An 18,269-nucleotide genomic window follows, 5' to 3' on the forward strand; every position below is an offset into this window, starting at 1 on the left:
GAATGATACAATAGACTTTGGGGACTCGGGGGGAAATGGTGGGAAGGGGGTGAGGAATAAAAGACCACGACTTGGGTTCAGTGTATACTTCTCAGGTGATGGGTGAACCAAAATCTCACAAATCACCGCTAAAGAAATTACTCACGTAACAAAATACCACCTGTTCCCCAAAAACTTATGAAAATAAAATTAAAAAAAAAATCATACATAGGTGGGGCGCAGTGGCTCACGACTATAATCCCAGAACCTTGGGAGGCGGAGGCGGGCAGATTATTTGAGATCAGGAGTTTGAGACCAGCCTGGCCAATATGGTGAAACCCCGTCTCTATTAAAAATACAAAAATTAGCTGGGTGTGGTGGCTAACTCCTGTGGTCCCAGCTACTTGGGAGGCTGAGGCAGGAGAATTGCTTGAACCCAGGAGGCAGACTTTGCAGTGAGTCGAGATCACGCCATTGCACTCCAGCCTGGGCGAAGAAGTGAGACTCCATCTCAAAAAAAAAAAAAAAATTGTATATAATTGGCATTAACTTTTTTTAGTAAAGAAAAAAATGGAAAAACAAAAAAAAAAGGAGATATGAGAGGATAATCACCCTCATATATTTAAATCTGTTATATATATGAAATTTGTGCCCGGGCATGATATTGGTTTTGATTATTTGTATTTTCTTGAGAAGTATACCCAGGTTTTTCTTTTTTTCTTTTTTCTCTTTTTTTTTTTTTTTTTTTTTGAGATGGAGTCCTGCTCCCATCGCACAGGCTGGAGTGCAGTGGCGGAATCTTGGCTCATTGCGATTTCCACCTCCTGGGTTCAAGCGATTCTCCTTCCTCAGTCTCCCGAGTAGCTGGGATTACAGGCATGAGCCACCGTGCCCTGCCCTTCCTGCTCCTCTTGAGTATGTCTAGTAACGGACACACTTGGCTGTCCACACTTCTTGGCCTTACAGACACTGTGCTCTATAACATGACTCTTAGGTCTCTGCAGGGCAGCCCCCACTTGCTGCAGGCTGACGCTGCTGCCTCCTCCTCAGGCCCACCTTGCTTCCCATGGCATAGTGCTGGCCTTAGCCACTCCCAGATACTTTCATCACACTGGTACTATGAAGCCCTGCCCTGTAACTGTCCCCTGCTTTGAGCTTTGTCCTATGAAAAATGACCATCACTTGCATCTCAGTGATGCTAGTGTCCCTCTCACTACTGCAGTGCTCACCAGCCCTCCTCACCATCCTAGTCAGCTGCTGGGTTATTTTCTTCTGTAAAAGGCACGTTCTGGCCTGGCGCGGTGCTGCAGACCATCAGCACCTCTGTGATGAGGTGCTCACTGCCATCTTGTGGTTGGGGGGGTGGTCATCTAAACCCAGAAGTGATTGTCACGGTTGGCTTTCTAGAATCTTTGCTGGAATCACATGTTGGGGATCATGTTCTCTAAAAGCAAAGCATGAGGAGGTGATTCAAGAGGTGCATTGGGCCGGGCGTGGTGGCTCACACCTGTAATCCCAGCACTTCGGGAGGCCAAGGCAGGCGTATCACGAGGTCAGGAGTTCGAGACCAGCCTGAACAATATGGTGAAATCCCATCTCTACTAAAAATACAAAAATTACCTGGGCGTGGTGGTGTGTGCCTGTAATCCCAGCTACACGGGAGGCGGAGGCAGGAGAATTGCTTGAATCTGGGCGGCAGAGTTTGCAGTGAGCCGAGATCGTGCCACTGCACTCCAGCCTGGGCAACAGAGCGAGACTCCATCTCAAAAAAATAAAAAGGCACGTTCCAAAATGCCCATTTCTGAACTATTTGATCCTTTACCTCACTGCTACATTGCAGTGCAATTCACTTCTGATGCTAACTAGTAAAGATAACCCAGAGTTAGCCCAGAGTCTGCTCTTTATGGAAAAATCCCTTCACAAGACTGAGCACATCATATGTAAGCCCCAAGTTTAAGGATCGCAGGCTACCCACACTTCTGACCAACTTGCTGTAAATTCCGGGGTTCCCATGACCCTCACATGGTGGATATTCTGCTACCATGTCTCACAGAACTCAGGATAGTACTATACTTATTTTTTAAAGTTTTATTAGTGCAAAAGGATGCAAATCAGAATGAGCAATAGAAAGGGATGCATAGGAGGCCGGGCGCAGTGGCTCACGCCTGTAATCCCAGCATTTTGGGAGGCTGAGGCGGGCGGATCATCTGAGGTCAGGAGTTCCAGACCAGCCTGACAAACATGGAGAAACCCCGTCTCTACTAAAAATACAAAATGTGCTGGGCGTGGTGGTGTATGCCTGTAATGCCAGCTACTCGGGAGGCTGAGGCAGGAGAATTGCTTGAACCTGGGAGGCGGAGGTTGTGGTGAGCCGAGATCATGCCATTGCACTCCAGCCTGGGCAACAAGAGTGAAAAGAGAAAGAGAGAAAGAGGAAAGAAAGAAAGAGAGAGAGAGAAAGAAAGAAAGAGAAAGAAAGAAAAGAAAGAAAGAGAAAGAAAGAAAGAAAAAGAAAGAAGGGAGGGAGGGAAGGAAGGAAGGGGAAGGAAGGAGAGAAAGAGAAAGAAAAGAAAGAAAAGGAAGGAAGGAGGAAGGAAGGAAAGAAAGAGAAGAGAGAAAGACATGCATAGGGCTGGATCAGAAAGGGTTGTAAATGTGAAGCTTTTATTGTCTGCCCATGGTGGGGTGAGGGTGCAGCCCTTTTCTGCTTTTTTTGAAGTTTTGCCTTTTTGTGATTAAGTCTTGTTCCTGGCCCTGAGCTCTACCTGTCCTTTGGCTTCAGGAGATGAAGATTTCTTCCAGCTCTCATATTTACTTTAAATTGCTGAGTGATAGGTCTGAGCCTGTCCTTTTCTCTTTTCCATACATCAGCGGCACTTGTTAGTAGCCATTCAACTCCACGCTCCTATTACTTTCATTTCCCCCATGATGTTCAAACCCACAGAGACTACATGCCGGTGGAACATCTCCTGTAGCTCATCTCAGTTTACTCCAGATGAAATATCAGTGACCTCACAGCGGACACATGCCCTGCAGACCATCAGCACCTCTGTGATGAGGTGCTCACTGCCATCTTGTGGTGGTGGGGGGGGTCATCTAAACCCAGAAGTGATTGTCACGGTTGGCTTTCTAGAATCTTTGCTGGAATCACATGTTGGGGATCATGTTCTCTAAAAGCAAAGCATGCAGAGGTGATTCAAGAGGTGCATTGGGCTGGGCGCAGTGGCTCACGCCTGTAATCCCAGCACTTTGGAAGGCCGAGGCAGGAGGATCAACTGAGGTCAGGAGTTCGAAACCAGCCTGACCAACATGGAGAAACCCCGTTTCTACTAAAAATACAAAATTAGCTGGGCGTGGTGGTGCATGCCTGTAATCCCAGGTACTTGGGAGGCTGAGGCAGGAGAATCACTTGAACCCGGCAGGCAGAGGTTGTGGTGAGCTGAGATTGTGCCATTGCATTCCAGCCTGGGCAACAAGAGTGAAACTCCGTCTCGGAAAAAAAAAAAAAAAAAAGATACATTGCAGGAGTGCGCTGGGGAGCTCAAGGAAAGCAGCAAAGACCCTCTTAAGTCTGATCCCAGGGAGGCTCTGGAGCTTGCACCGCAGCACAGAAGGGGCCTCACCTTGGTCGCTCGTATGTCTCTGTGCTAGCATGTCCCTGGCTGTTGGCTGTTTTCAGGAAGGAGGTGTATAGCAACCACCTGGACCAGGTGACTGCCCTTCAGCCGAGGTCAAATCTCTGCAGAAAAATCATCTGTGAGGTAGGAATGAGCATCCTGGAGAAGGGGATCTGAGCAGTACACCCACAGTAATTCCTACACTGTGTAAATGTCTTTAAAGAAAAGTACCAGGGCTGGGCATGGTGGCTTATGCTTGTAATCCCAGAACTTTGGGAGGCCAAGGTGGGGGGATTGCTTGAGCCTAGGAGTTCAAGGCTGCAATGTGCCATGATTGCACCACTTCACTCCAACCTGGGTGACAGAGTGAGACCCTGTCTCTAAACAAAACAAAAAACAAAACAAAATAGCACCCCCAAACCCCCAGAACATCCTGTTTTGAGCAGGCATATGCAAATCTACTCCCAAAGGCCAAAGAAGCTGAGAGTCTGAAGAAGAGGCTGACAAATCAAATTTAATATTGCTTAAAGAAGAGCGGGCATGTTTGGGTGGCAGGGAGATGAGATGGTGGAATCCCACACTGTTACCTCCCAGACCCAAGGCTTACATGCAATAAGATAGAATGGTATAAAAGCCCTTTTTTACTGTGGGTTGTACAAGGAATTGAAGTTGATTGCTTAGAAGAAGAGAAGGATTTGACTAAGGGCAGGGTTTAGGTGAAAGTAGAAACTGTAGGCACATTTCTGGAGCTGGCTTTCATCAGAAGTCAATTTGGCGGTGAGCGTCCAAGATGAAGTGTCCTTATCCTCCACACTCCATCCCCCTAATTCGGCTCTTACAATCTCATGCACCTTCCTCTTCTGCAGTGGTCCCTGAGCCTTTAGGCAGGGAGGTTGGGGTGAACATGCTGCATCAATGTGTTTTCTACTTTTTTAAGCAGAGGCCACAGCAACAATACGGCAAGCTTTGTAGAAATCATCAGCAGCCTTTGTAGAAAACAGCATACTTTGTAGAATCATCTTCAGAACACTGTGATTTTGGTTAATTCAGAAGTACTACAATGAAATATCTGTAACATTAATAATTTGAATAGTAGGAATAGAATGCACACAGGATTACAATAAAAATTGTTGTTGCATTAGAAGCCAACAAAAACTATCATAAAAAAAAGAAAATCCATTTATTCTTTGGATACTTGTAGTCAGGAAATAATTCCGAATTTAGTCCAAATTGCAGGTAAATAATAAAAACCTCAAAAACAATGTTTAGGGCTAGCATCTAATAACAGGTATAGTATAGTTTTCTTCTGAAACCTAATTTTTTTAATCTTCAGTTTCCACATTTCTATGAAGGATAAATTATAGTAGGACCAATTTATTTGCAAAATAAATTTTAATTTCATTATACTTGGTCTGATTATTATTATTATTATTTGAGACAAAGTCTCACTCTATTGCCCAGGCTGGAGTGCAGTGGTGTAATCTCAGCTCATTGCAATCTCTGCCTCCCAGGTTCAAGTGCTTCTCTTCCCTCAGCCTCCCAAGTAGCTGGGATTACAGGTACATGCCACCATGCCCGGCTAATTTTGTATTTTTAGTAGAGACAGGGTTTTACCATGTTGCCCAGGCTGGTTTTGAACTCCTGATCTCAGGTGATCCACCTGCCTCAGCCTCCCAAAGTGCTGGGATTGCAGGCATGAGCCACCGTGCCCAGCCGTGGCCTGATTATTTGCAATAATGTGCAGAAAGAATAGTGATTGGCCATATAGCCTCTTTTAAAATTGGCTTTGCTGGACCTTTCACGAGTAATTTTGGACTAGATGTTTAGAAACATGAAGGGCAGGAAGCAAAACCAATAATTTGCCATCAGACTGTGCTTGTAGTACCTGTATAACCACCCAACAGGTTCTTCTTGCCCATTGCACAGACAAAACCAATTCACTGAGTCCGTGGTATTGCAGTAGAGAAGGTTAAATTAAATCAGAGCAACCCAAGGGGTAGGACTGGGATTATTAATCAATCTCCCTAATAACTCAGGGGCTAGGACTTTTATGGATAATTTGGCAGGCAGGGAGCTAGGGAATGGGTGCTGATTGTTTGAGAATGAAATCATAGGGGTGTGGAAAATGGTCCTCATGCACTAAGTCCATCTCTGGGTGGGGGTCACAGGACTGGAAATCTCAGGACCTCTGGCCATGTGATTCCTGAGGAGCAACAGATTATAGAAAGGCAAGCTGTGGGACAATGACTGGTTATCAGTCAGCTACACCTGCATTTTAGCAGAATTCAGGCCCCTCTCACAGTCTTAATCTTGCGGGCTTTCATTTGTCGTAAAAAGGTAGTTTCAGTCCCTGAGCAAGGAAGGGGTTCATTTTAGGGAGAGACTATTATCATCCTTGCTTCAAAGTTAAACTATAAACTACATTCCTCCCATGGCTAGCTTGGCCTATGCCCAACAGTGAGCAAGGGCAGCCAGCCTGAGGCCAGACATGAGATGAAGTCAGCCATGCTGGACTTCTCTCATATTCATAATCTTTGCAACAGCAATTTCACCTGTATGAACTGGGTGAATTCCCCCAATCTTCTTGAGATCCCTACATAACTTGAGGTTCCTGAGCCTGTCAGAAAGTGACATTCTTTACTTTCCACAGGTGCGGGACCTTAAAAGGAAAGCATATTGAAAATATATCCAGTCTTTTTTTTTCCAAGAAGATTCTTATCAGCTCCATAAAGTCAACTTCAATTCCTCAAATAAGTCGTATTTGAATTCATTCCACTGTAAGCCTTCAAAGAGTAACGAGTATCTCCAATGGTTCCTGTTATGAAAGAAAACCGAATCTGATTGAGCTTGTGCCAATAATTATATTGCCATAAGTAAAAATACTCACAAATAGTTTCCAAATTTTGGAGAATTCTTGTAGGGAGAAAGGTCAATTTCGCTCACAAAAGTATACTTGGTCAATTGCTGTTAGTTATAAATAGCTCAAAAGAAAGGTTTCCCTGATGCTTCTTCTAACAGAGTGGCAGTCTTCCAAACAGGATGTTGTCTGTTCACTTTGGAATTGCTATCCAGAAAGCAAGCAGCTCTTTGTCGGTCAGGGCAAGAGCTGTTTGTTAGGCACTGTAGAATCCAGCAGCTCCTTGAGATGGAGCAGGGACCCCTCTTAGGGGCTTACTCTATCCCCCTCAGCCAGTATGGAGATAAAGGAAAATCTTGACTTCCTTCAAGGGAAATTCCAGGCATCTAGCTAGCCTTGAGAAGTAAATGAGCAACTTGATCAACGAGAAGGTAATGGTAACTTAAAACAATAGCCAAGGAAATTGGAGTCATAACATATTTGGTTCCCTATGAAAACTAAAGATAACATCTTAACATATGTCTCTGAGTTGTTTTCAGAAAACTGGACCCTCACCAGAAAATACTAAAAATACAAAAATTAGCCAGGTGTGGTGATGAGTGCCTGTAGTCCCAGCTACTCGGGAGGCTGAGGCAGGAGAATTGCTTGAACCCGGGAGGTGGAGGTTGCAGTGAGGCGAGATCATGCTATTACACTCCAGCCTGGGCAACAAGACTGACACTTCCGCTCAAAAAAAAAAAAAAAAAAAAAAAAGAAACCAAAGACATTGCTTACTCTCATCATCCATTAGTTACTCTCATCGTCCATTTTACTCTCATCATCCATTAGTATACTCGCAGGGAGTGTACACCCCCTTTGTACACTCTCATCATCTAGTTACTGTCATCATCCATTTTAGTAAAGGCTCCTCCGGAAGCTGATAGCAGTCTCATTCAGATTGTACCCTCTGGTTTCAGTACTTTGTTTTGCTCCTCCCCAACAGTTACTAGGTTCTTGGTAACCACAATTCTCAGAAATACTTTCTATTGTCCCCATATGATTTTGTCCTTGGGAGGTGGCTCTGAGCTAGTGGCTGAGACTCACATTCACTGAAATCTAAGCTTAGTGTAGCATCAAGATTGAAGCCAGCATTCTGTTTTAATTTTTCTTTAGCTATGATAGGTAACAATAACCATGGGATTGAATATTACCCTTTTTTCTTATTTTGTTTGCATTTTCTTTTTTTTTTTTTTTTTTCTTAAGCATCCAGTAAACTGACTCCTCCAAGAGTTGAATTCATTTCTAAATTCCCCTGCAAACTTTACCTTCAGTAACTGTAGCTCTGTGCCATGGGTAACTATGTGGCCACTCAGGAATCAGAGGTTCCTCATTCCTCACTTTTTATTTTTTTGCTTTCTATACATTTAATTGTATTTATTTCATTGTGAAAGAAAACAGAATCACCAGGCCCCAAACTCACTATGGCTAAGGGCAAGTGAAGTTTGGGAACGTAGTCATACAATACTGCTTTATTTTTTCCCCAAACACATAGCTGTAATTTCACAACCCTGTGTCATTGCCTTATCATTGGGGTAAACCAGAATACCCCAGTGACACAAGGACACATATCTTCCCAGATGGCTTTTGTCATAAGTTGCTCACAAGGAAATTCCTTGTGAGCCCCTAACTCTTTCAGGAGAAATATTATAAACAAAAAGCAAAATTCTAAGCCCCCCAACCAACTGAATAGAGCCCCTTCTTGTCCAAGGGTATCCCCTGCAAACCTGAAAAACTAATTCAGGTCATGATGAGAAGGCAGGGGGTCAGACACACCTCATTATATTTCTTCCCTTTGGAGTTCATGCAAAGTGACCAGCCCTAACATTAAAACAGAGATCCTGGCTGGGCACAGTAGCTCACATTTGCAATCCCAGCACTTTGGGAGGTCGAGGTGGGCAGATGACATGAGGCCAGGTGTTCAAGACCAGCCTGGCCAACTTGGCAAAACCCCATCTCTACTCAAAATACAAAAATTAGCTGGGTGTGGTGGCACACATCTGTAATCCCAGCTACTCAGGGGGCTGAGGCACGAGAATCACTTGAACATGGGAGGCGGAGGTTTCAGTGAATGAAGATCGCACCATTGCACTCCAGACTGCATGACAGAGTGAGACCCTGTCTCAAGAAATAAGAAGAAAAAATAGAGATCCTAAGACTGATGGAACAGACTCTTTGTAGCAATAAGATAACCGATTCCAACCTGATTCTGGTATAGCATCACATAATAGATAACATTCCCTAAAGGAAATCAAAGTATTTTTCTCCACATATATTTCTTTGACATATTTTGGAATGGCCCTGCAAAGCCATTTCTTGTTGGGGAAATCTATAGAGCATCCTCTTCCCAGCTGGGCACGGTGGCTCATGCCTGTAATCCCAGCACTTTGGGAGGCTGAGGCGGGCAGATCACCAGGTCAGGAGTTCAAGACCAGCCTGGCCAATATGGTGAAATTCCATCTCTACTACAAATACGAGAAAAAAAAATTAGCTGGGTGTGGTGGTGTGCGCCTGTAGTCCCAGCTACTGGGGAGGCTAGGGCAGAAGAATCACTTGAACCTGGGAGGCGGAGGTTGCAGTGAGCTGAGATCATGCCCCTGTGCTCCAGCCTGGGTAACAGAGCGAGACTCTGTCTCCAAAAAAAAAAAAAAAAAAAAATTAACATGGTGGATCAGCATCCAAGATGGAGTTGCTTTAGCCTCCAAAAAATCTTTGGGATGTGGGAAGTTAGAGGTGGAGAGCGAGGGCAAGGAGAGAAAGGGTGCTGGGCAGAGGGGAGACTGGAGACAGTATGAGCTCTGGAGCACAGTGCCTGTGAAAATGAGTTCATTAAGGGAAAGGAGGATCCCCAGATCCACCTGAGAAGGAAGTGGCTTTAAGGAGGGCCCCTGTAAGCACACTCAGAGCCAAGGGAAAAAGGCCTGGGGCTTTATTTTTAAATTTTTTATTTATTAAAAAAAATTCTTTTTTGACACAAGGTTTTATTCTGTTGCCCAGGCTGAAGTGCAGTGGCATAATCACAGCCTTGACCTCCAGGGCTCAAGTGATTCTTTGACCTTGACCTTCCAAGTGTGCACCACCATGCTGGGCTATTTTTTATTTTAATTTTTTTATTTTGTAGAGACAGAGTTACTATGCTTCCCTGGCTGGTCTCAAACTCCTGGGCTCAAGAGATCCTCCTGCCTTGGCCTCCCAAAGTGCCGGGATTACAGCCACAGGGAATTTCTGGTGCTTTAATCTAATTCTGGTGTGACTGGGGTAAGGGCAGCCTTTTGGGCTACGTGTGTGTGTGTGCACTTGTGTATCTGTCTGTTTTTTGTTTTTGAGATGGAGTTTCACTCTTGTTGCCCAGGCTGGGGTGCAATGGCACGATCTCGGCTCACTGTAAACTCTGCATCCCAGGTTCAAGCGATTCTCCTTCCTCAGCCTCCTGAGTAGCTGGGATTACAGGCATGCACCACTGTGTCTGGCTAATTTTGTATTCTTAGTAGAGACGAGGTTTCTCCATGTTGGTCAGGCTGGTCTCAAACTCCCAACCTCAGGTGATCCACCTTCCTTGGCCTCTGAACGTGCTGGAATTACAGGCGTGAGACACCACGCCCGGCCCTGTCTGTTTTTTTAGGGAGCCAGGCTGATAGATTTCTAGACAGAAATGTCTTGGGACTCAAGCATCCAAGGGTTAGGTCAGGGACAGCAGATGAGCTGGACAAGAAGGCACACAGTGGAGAGGGAGGTTAGAATCCCACAGGGGCAGAACATCGTAAGAATGAGGAGGAAGTGGAGGGCGTGCATATATTGCAGAGGCAGCAGTGGAGCTGAAGGCAGGAAGCCTGCAAAAGAGGAAGGGAGTTTGAGAGCAGGAGGGTGGGAGGTGGAGTCTGAGCAGAGGAGGATTATGGACACCAGGCTGGGGGAAGGGAGGAGGATGCTGGGCAGGCTTGGGTGGGAATTAGACATCGGGGAGAGAGGTTTCCAGAGTGAAGGCTGGTGTTTTCCAGTGTCCAGCAATGACCTGGGAGCGATTTGGGCAGTTTGCTCTGAAAAAGGGGTCTGGGTGGGGCTGTGGCAGCATCGTGGGGGTGGATGAGGGGTGCTGTGGAAAAACAAAATCTCCACTATCTCTCTCTAAGACCTCCTTCAGTCCTGCTTACCCCTTAGCAGGGCTCGAAGAAAGTTGATGGTTCATGAAAACACCAGATCCCAGTAAGAGGCTAAATAGGAGCCTGGGCATGAGGACGGGAAGGAGGAAGGAATTGAGGGCCCTGATGATGTGGGAAGTGTGGGAGAGAACTTAGACCCAAGAATGGAAAGGACAGGTTGGGGAGGGCGGACATCCGGGACCCTAAACTTTGACAGTGGGGAGCTCCAAAAATCCAATAAATTGAGCGGAGGCAACAAAGCTCCCACTCAAATTCTTGCAGTACCTGGAGTCCCCCATGACTGCAGAAGTGGGGGTCGGGAATTGAGGACCCAGAAGACCTTGGAGTATGCACTGCCCAAAAGAATCAAGAAAAGGGGAGCGAGGAATGAGGGCTGAAATGCTCAGAGTGCAGAAGGGTGCAGAAAATGGGTGTGCTGGAGCAGGTTAGAGGCTCTAACATCTCAAGAGTGTGCAGGGCCCCTCGAGGGTTGCTTTCTCCCTGCCAGGGCTTTCTCCCCGCCAGGGCTTTCTCCCCAGCTGCAGCGCTTCAGCTTTCCTCTGTCCCAACCAAAAATTGTCCCTTATGGCTTCTTCCTCAACGAACTCATTGTGAATCCTGTTTACTCCCCAACCTCAGTCTTTAAGGAGGCCATAGCTACTCCATCCTTGGCTTGATTCCTCTCAAATTAGGATATGCCCTGCAAGACACCCACAGTTTGTCCATATTCTCCGGGGATCTTCCCCTCCTGAGGCAAGAAGTTCTCAAATATTCCCAGGATTCAACCCCAGAATTTCGCCCTCCCCATGCTCTAAACCCAGGCAGGCTCATGGTCCCTCAGCCCCATGGAGGTCTCCCCGAAAATGGGTTCTCTCCAGATTGAGAGACTTCCTCCTCAGCACACAGCCCACAGCCCACAGCCCACAGTCTCACCCCAGCATGAGAGGGAAGTCACCCCAGAAACAGCAACATAACGTTACTCCAGCCAAGTAACACTTTATTTCCATAGCTTAAAGACAATTTTTTTTTTTTTTTACTGGAGGAGGAGTTAGTGAGATGAAAGTAATAGTCACAATGTAAATTGCTCGGCAGTGATAGGTAAGACCACAGGAACATCATCAATTCAGGAAGCAAAACTTTTGTGTAATCTCAGAAAGATGGGTATGAGTTACAGAATTTGGCTGGGCACGGTGGGTTATGCCTGTAATCCCAGCACTTTGGGAGGCCAAGATGGGTGGATCACCAGAGGTCAGGAGTTTGAGACCAGCCTGAACAATATGGGGAAACCCTGTTTCTACTAAAATACAAAAATTAGCCAGGCTTGATGGTGTGCGACTGTAGTCTCAGCTACTCGGGAGGCTAAGGTAGGAGAATTGCTTGAACCCTGGAGGTAGAGGTTGCAGTGAGCCGAGATCGTGCCACTGCACTCCAGCCTGGGTGACAGAGCGAGACTGTCTCAGGGGGGAAAAAAAAAAAAGATATAGAATTTATCATTAGTAATGCACTCACAAGCTGCTAATTTTTTTAAAATTTAGTTTTTCAATTCAAAAATAGAAATTGTACGTATTCATGCTGTTACTTTTTCATGTTGCATCTTTTTTTTTACCACTAGTATGTGATGTTGTCTTTTAAGATTTCCCTACTTAATGCACAGATCATGCTAGATTTATAAATAGAAATTAAGCAACACTTACTTGTTCTGGTTGGTGTCCCATCATCTTTCTGAAGAAATATATGTCATCTTTAGAATGTTTCCTCATGTACAACAGGTTGTATATAAATGAAGCTGTTTTCCTTAGTACACATATCAGTATCTTCTTGACTGGAAACATAAGCATCAGCCTTAAGATAGTCGCCATTGTCATTCCATATGCCATTAATTTATCTTCTAGCAATTTTCCTATCTCTTGGGTGAAATAATCAGCTCCCATCTCCATTAAACTTTCCATGATCCTGTTCAGTATATATGAAATACATGAATCCATGGAAGACAAATAAACAGTTCTGTTGGTTTCAGACCAAGTTATGTTATGATTAACCCCTGAAGTCACGTGGGATTTATGTTGATCTGATAGAATGTGGCCTGTCCAATGAGTGTACGATGTGGTAAACTGGCACCAATTTCAGATGTCAGAGCTGGGGAGAGGCAAGGGAACCCCATCTAGTTCCAGGGCAGCAGAAGGAGGTATGACTAAGAGGAAAAGACTTTACCATGCTCTAGTATGCAGGGCAGGAAATGGAGGCTTTTATACAAACACTTCTGTGCATGAAGACTGAATATTCTGAAGTTCCAATTGTGTGGTGGGCTGAATAAGGGCCCCCCACATAAATGGGAATTATAGCTTGTGACCTGTGAAAGTGACTTTCTATGGCAAAAGGGCTTTTACATATGTGATAAGGTTAAATACCTTTTTTTTTTTCTTTTGAGATGGAGTGTGGCTCTGTTGCTCAGGCTGGAGTGCAGTGAGGTGATCTCCACTCGTTGCAACCTCTACCTCCTGAGTTCAAGTGATTCTTGTGCCTCAGCCTCCTAAGTAGCTGGGACTACAGGTTTGTGCCACCATGTCTGGCTAATTTTTGTATTTTTAGTAGAGACAGGGTTTCACCATGTTGCCCAGGCTGGTCTTGAACTGAGCTCAAGAGATCTTCCCAGCTCGGCCTCCCAAAGTGCTGGGATTGCAGCACCATGCGTGGCTAGGTTAAATATCTCAGGGTTGGGAGGTTCTCCTGGATTATCTGGCTAGATCCTAATGGAATTACAAATGTCCTTTTAAATTTTTAAATTTTTATTTTTATTTTTTTGAGATGGAGTTTCGCTCTTGTTGCCCAGGCTAGAGTGCAATGGTGCAATCTCGGCTCACTGCAACCTCCGTCTCCTGGGTTCAAGTGATTCTCCTGCTTCAGGCTCCCAAGTAGCTGGGATTACAGGCGTCTGCCACCACGTCCGGCTAATTTTTCGTATTTTTAGTAGAGATGGGGTTTCACCATGTTGGCCAGGCTGGTCTTGAACTCCTGACCTCAGGTGATCCACCTCCCTCAGCCTTCCAAAGTGTTGGGATTACAGGCATGAGCCACTGCACCTGGTCCACAAGTGTCTTTGTAAGGGGGGAGGCAGAGAGAGATTCAGTTCAGAAGAAGGCGATGTGAGCCTGAATTTGGGGAGAAAGGGCAATGCGATATGTGGGCATGAGACAAGGAATGTCATAGCCTCCACAAGCCAGAAGAGGCAAGAGCTCATCACCTTTGCAGCCCCTAATGGCAGCCTTGTTTTAATTACACTTTCATAAAATGGAGTCTTTCGAAAGCCAGCAGTGTGAAGGGTCGCCCTCTACTGGACACACAAATCCTGGCTGCTGTCAGCCCGAATGGCCTCCCCAGGCTCCCTGCCCCAGCACCCGCCTGGGCATCCTCCTAAGGGCAGACATTTGTGTTCTCACCTCTTGGCTTTCTTTCTTTGTTGTTCTCACAAAGTCCCTGTGCGTGTCCTACAGAGAATCAGGTGGAAGAGAGGATGATATTGCTACCAATATCATAGGGAGTGTAAACCCTGCTGTGATATTGTTTTCAATATCCGGGGGGAAGAGCATGATATTACTCTCAATATCTCAGGGGGTGTACACCACCCCAGTGACAGTATTCCTAATATTCAGGCGGGGGGAGAGAATACTACTCCCAATATTGCCGGGGGTGTACACCCCCCTTGTGATATTGTTCCTAATATTTAGGGGGGGAAACCATATTACTTCCAATATCGCAGGGGGTATACAACGCCCCTGTAATGTTATTCCTAATATTCACAGGGGGAGAGAATGACATTATTCCCAATATTGCAGGGGGTGTACACATGGGATATTGTTTCTAATATCCAGAGGGGGAAGGGATAATATTGCTCCCAATATTGCAGGAATTGTATACCCTTCTGTGATATTGTTCCTAATAACCAGAAGAAGGATGATATTACTCCCAATATCTCAGGGAATGTACACCCTCTGTGATATTGTTCCTAATATCCAGGGGTGGAGAGGATGATATTATTCCGAATATCGCAGGGGGTGTACACTCCCCTTGTGATATTGTTCCTGATACCCAGGAAGGGAGAAGATGATATTACTCTTTTTTTTTTTTTTTTTTTTTGAGACGGAGTCTCGCTGTGTGGCCCAGTCTGGAGTGCAGTGGCACGATCTTGGCTCACTGCAAGCTCTGCCTCCTGGGTTCACGCCATTCTCCTGCCTCAGCCTCCCAAGTAGCTGGGACTACAGGCGCCCGCCACCATGCCCGGCTAATTTTTTTTGTATTTTTAGTAGAGACGGGGTTTCACCGTGTTAGCCAGGATGGTCTCGATCTCCTGACCTCGTGATCTGCCCGCCTTGACCTCCCAAAGTGCTGGGATTACAAGTATGAACCACCGCGTCTGGCTTTTTTTTTTTTTTTTTTTAATTTTTTATGTTTTAAGAGACAGAGTCTCGCTCTGTTTCCCAGGCTGAAGTGCAGTGGCGCCATATCGGCTCAGTGCAACCTTCGTCTCTCGGGTTCAAGCAATTCTCCCGCCTCAGCCTACTGAGTAGTTGGGATTACAAACGCACGCAGCCACGACTGGCTAATTATTTGTATTTTAGTAGAAATGGGGTTTCACCGTGTTGCCCAGGCTGGTCTCGAATTCCTGAGCTCAGGCAATCCCCCTGCCTCGGCCTCCCCAAGTGCTAGGATTACAAGCGTGAGCCACCGCGCCCGGCCGATAGTACTCTTAATATCACAGTGGGTGTACGCCGACCTGTAATATTGTTCCTAATATCCGGGGGGTGGGGAGAGGATAATATTACTCCCAATATCGCAAAGGGTGTACACCCCCATTATGATATTGTTCCTAATATCCAGGTGGGAAGATGATTATATTACTCCTAATATCGCAGAGGGTCTACACAGCCCCTGCGATATTGTTTCTAATATCTACGGGGGAAGAGAATATTATTCCCAAAATAGCTGGGGGTGTACACCCCCCCGTGATATTGTTCCTAACATCCAGAAGGAAGTGGATGATATTACACCCAATGTCACAGGTGGTGTACACTTCTGTGCTCCCTCAGCTTCTCCCAACACTCAGCTTTTCCCAACATGCCCCCATTTTCTTTTTTGTAAAACCACCACAGCTCTCATTGCTTGTTCTTCATGGCTGCTTTCTCTTCAGAGGTGGCTTCCGCATCTGCAGACTAAAAAGAGACAGCACAAGCACACAACCAGCAGAACAAAACCCACAAATGTAGAGCCTCCAATGGCCTTCAACTATAAATCTGTTGGAATGGGATAAGAGTTTTTAAGGATCTCAGTTACAATATAAATAGATGGTGATGTCTCCCATGGTCTATTTAGAGACACAGGGATCCAAACTCCTTGCCTGCCTTTAATTATCAAGATAGTTTGATTTTTATCAAAGGTTGAATTAATGCAGGTAAACAAGTGAAATTTGGGGCTTGTAATAAAGTATGTATTTATATCAAGAGTAACATTTCCTATTGCTAGCACAACTTTGAATCCAAAAGGTTCTGTTGGAGAGAAAAGAAAGAGCATTTTTGTCCTTTCCTCTCTCCCCTCTATTCCTATTTGCCCTCTCAGATTGATTGGACTTTGAGCCATAGCTAATTTCCATAATTCAGAATGTTCCTGTCTGTCTGCGCAAATCTCTGCTAGTCTTTGCTAGTCTCTACTTTTGTACCTTTTTAGGGCACTGACCAGTACCTCTTTAGGGCACTGACCTTATATTGCTAGTCTTCATCTATCCCTATTTATCTCTAGCTCTATTTATCTCTAGCTCTATTTATCTCTAGCTCTATTTATCTCTAGCCCTATTTATCTCTAGCCCTATTTATCTCTAGCTCTACTTACTTAGCCCACTTAACTCTACTTACTCAGCTCTACTTAGCTCTTATTCAAAATGGAGTCACTCTGGTTTGAATGCTTCCCACATATCTCCCCTTTCCCTTTTAAAGAGGACCCTTAATCCTAGGGGTTGCAGAAGGATGAAGGTCCATTTTCTGTAACTTCTTCATGCTGAATAGGGGCAATGATACTCCTGTCTAACTATTAGGGTCTCTTGTATTCAGGGTAGAGAGGAGCTGAGTCAGAAAGCATTGGCCTGTTAAGCATCTATAGGTAAAACCCTGGCACTCCAGCAGTTTCTCAGCTTCCTGTGCTGTTTTCTTGGTCTGTCCCCACGTTATGAGGGTTGCACCCACATGGTTCATTCATCTCCTGCAAAAACACAAGCATACCCTCGACCCCACATTAGTAAATCTAGTGAAACAAAAGCAAAAACTTTTGTGGTTGTAGCCAGGAGGTATGCCATTGCTGAAGCATTTGTTAACTCACTTTTTGAGTTACTCTTTGGCTATACTTACCATGAGGTAAAACTTTCCACTGATAATGAGAAACAGACCCGTTCTAAGAGAAGACACAGAGAAAGCAAATTGAGGATTCTCAAACCTTCAATTTGCACTGTACAGGGGGATCCAATACATGCTGTGGTTCATAATAGATCTTCAGATATTTGGTGGGCACCCCATTGTTGCAATAAGTCTCTACCCCATAAATTGACAGGAATAGGTGTAATAGGTTGGATTGTCCTTTCCTGGCCATCCAGCCCTTGACACAGTAAAATCAAGGAACTTTTGGAAAGTTTCCAAAGCAGCTCCTACTCCAACAATACCAGTGGATGCCTTTTACTTAGGCCAGCACCAGGGCCATTGATTTATAGCAATAATAGAGACATCAGCTCCAGTATCTACTAGTCCTTCAAAGTCTTTTCCCTGAATAGTTACTGTGCAAATACATCTTTTGTCAGACACTTGATTAACCCAATATACAGCCTTTGCTACTGGATTAGTAATACCAAAGCCTCCTGTTCCTTTCACTGTGCTGCTTCCTAGTTTTATGTAACATAACAGCAACAACTGAGCAATTCTTTCTCCTGGGGAGGCAAACCACGAAGTCGAGGAGCTAAAAACTAATTGAATTTCTCCAGTATAATCAGAGTCAATTATTCCCGTATGCACAGTGACACCTTTCAAGTTTAGACTAGACCTTCCAAGTAATAGACTGACTGTTCCTGAGGGTAAGGGTCCCCCAACTCCCTTAGGGACCTTTCTTGGTGGCTCCCCAGGAAGTAAGGAGATGGAAATTGTGCTGCAGAAGTCTACAGCAGCAGTGCCTGCTGTGGTGGGGAACAATTGTATGTTTGTAAAGGCACTGGCTGTGCTGGGTATGCCTGTGTTTCCTGAAAGAGGTTGTCCTATAGTAACTGGAAATTGCCATGCTTCAAGGTCTCCCTCGACTCTAGCTTTTTGAATATAATTTTATATAGCACCACCAATTGCTCCAGGTTTTAATGTTGTAATTACAGGAGTGGTAAGTTTTTCAGCTAATTCATTTTCTCACCCATTAAAGGGAGAGAGAGGAGGTGGCCATTCCCTTAATTCAGCAGGTGGAGCTGAGCATGTAGAAAAACATACTTTTTTCAGTTTCCCTTTCTTTTCTTTAATTTCCTCTGGTTGCTGTTCCTCACATTCAGAATCTGAAGTTAGTTCTTTACACTCATCCTCCTCTTCCTCATCTGAATCTGCCTCATCATCTGTTTGAAATGGCTCAAGA

General features: G+C 45.1%; 1 long non-coding RNA gene across 2 annotated transcripts in view; it reads right to left on the reverse strand.

Annotated features, from left to right (window-relative positions):
- Window positions 1-4,090: 4,090 nt before the first annotated feature.
- LOC129020270 (uncharacterized) overlaps window positions 4,091-18,269 on the reverse strand; it is a 47,097-nt gene continuing 32,918 nt past the window's right edge. The window contains exons 5-7 of one of the 2 annotated variants that reach the window (XR_010125091.1): window positions 13,037-17,063; window positions 12,323-12,450; window positions 4,091-6,411 (exon numbers count right to left, since the gene is read on the reverse strand). This is a non-coding gene — a long non-coding RNA (uncharacterized LOC129020270). The remainder of the gene's footprint in view (window positions 6,412-12,322; window positions 12,451-13,036; window positions 17,064-18,269) is intronic. The other variant, XR_008495788.2, reaches the window with a different exon arrangement.

The sequence above is a fragment of the Pongo pygmaeus genome, chromosome 20 (assembly GCF_028885625.2).
Source record: "Pongo pygmaeus isolate AG05252 chromosome 20, NHGRI_mPonPyg2-v2.0_pri, whole genome shotgun sequence".
Taxonomy (NCBI): domain Eukaryota; kingdom Metazoa; phylum Chordata; class Mammalia; order Primates; family Hominidae; genus Pongo; species Pongo pygmaeus.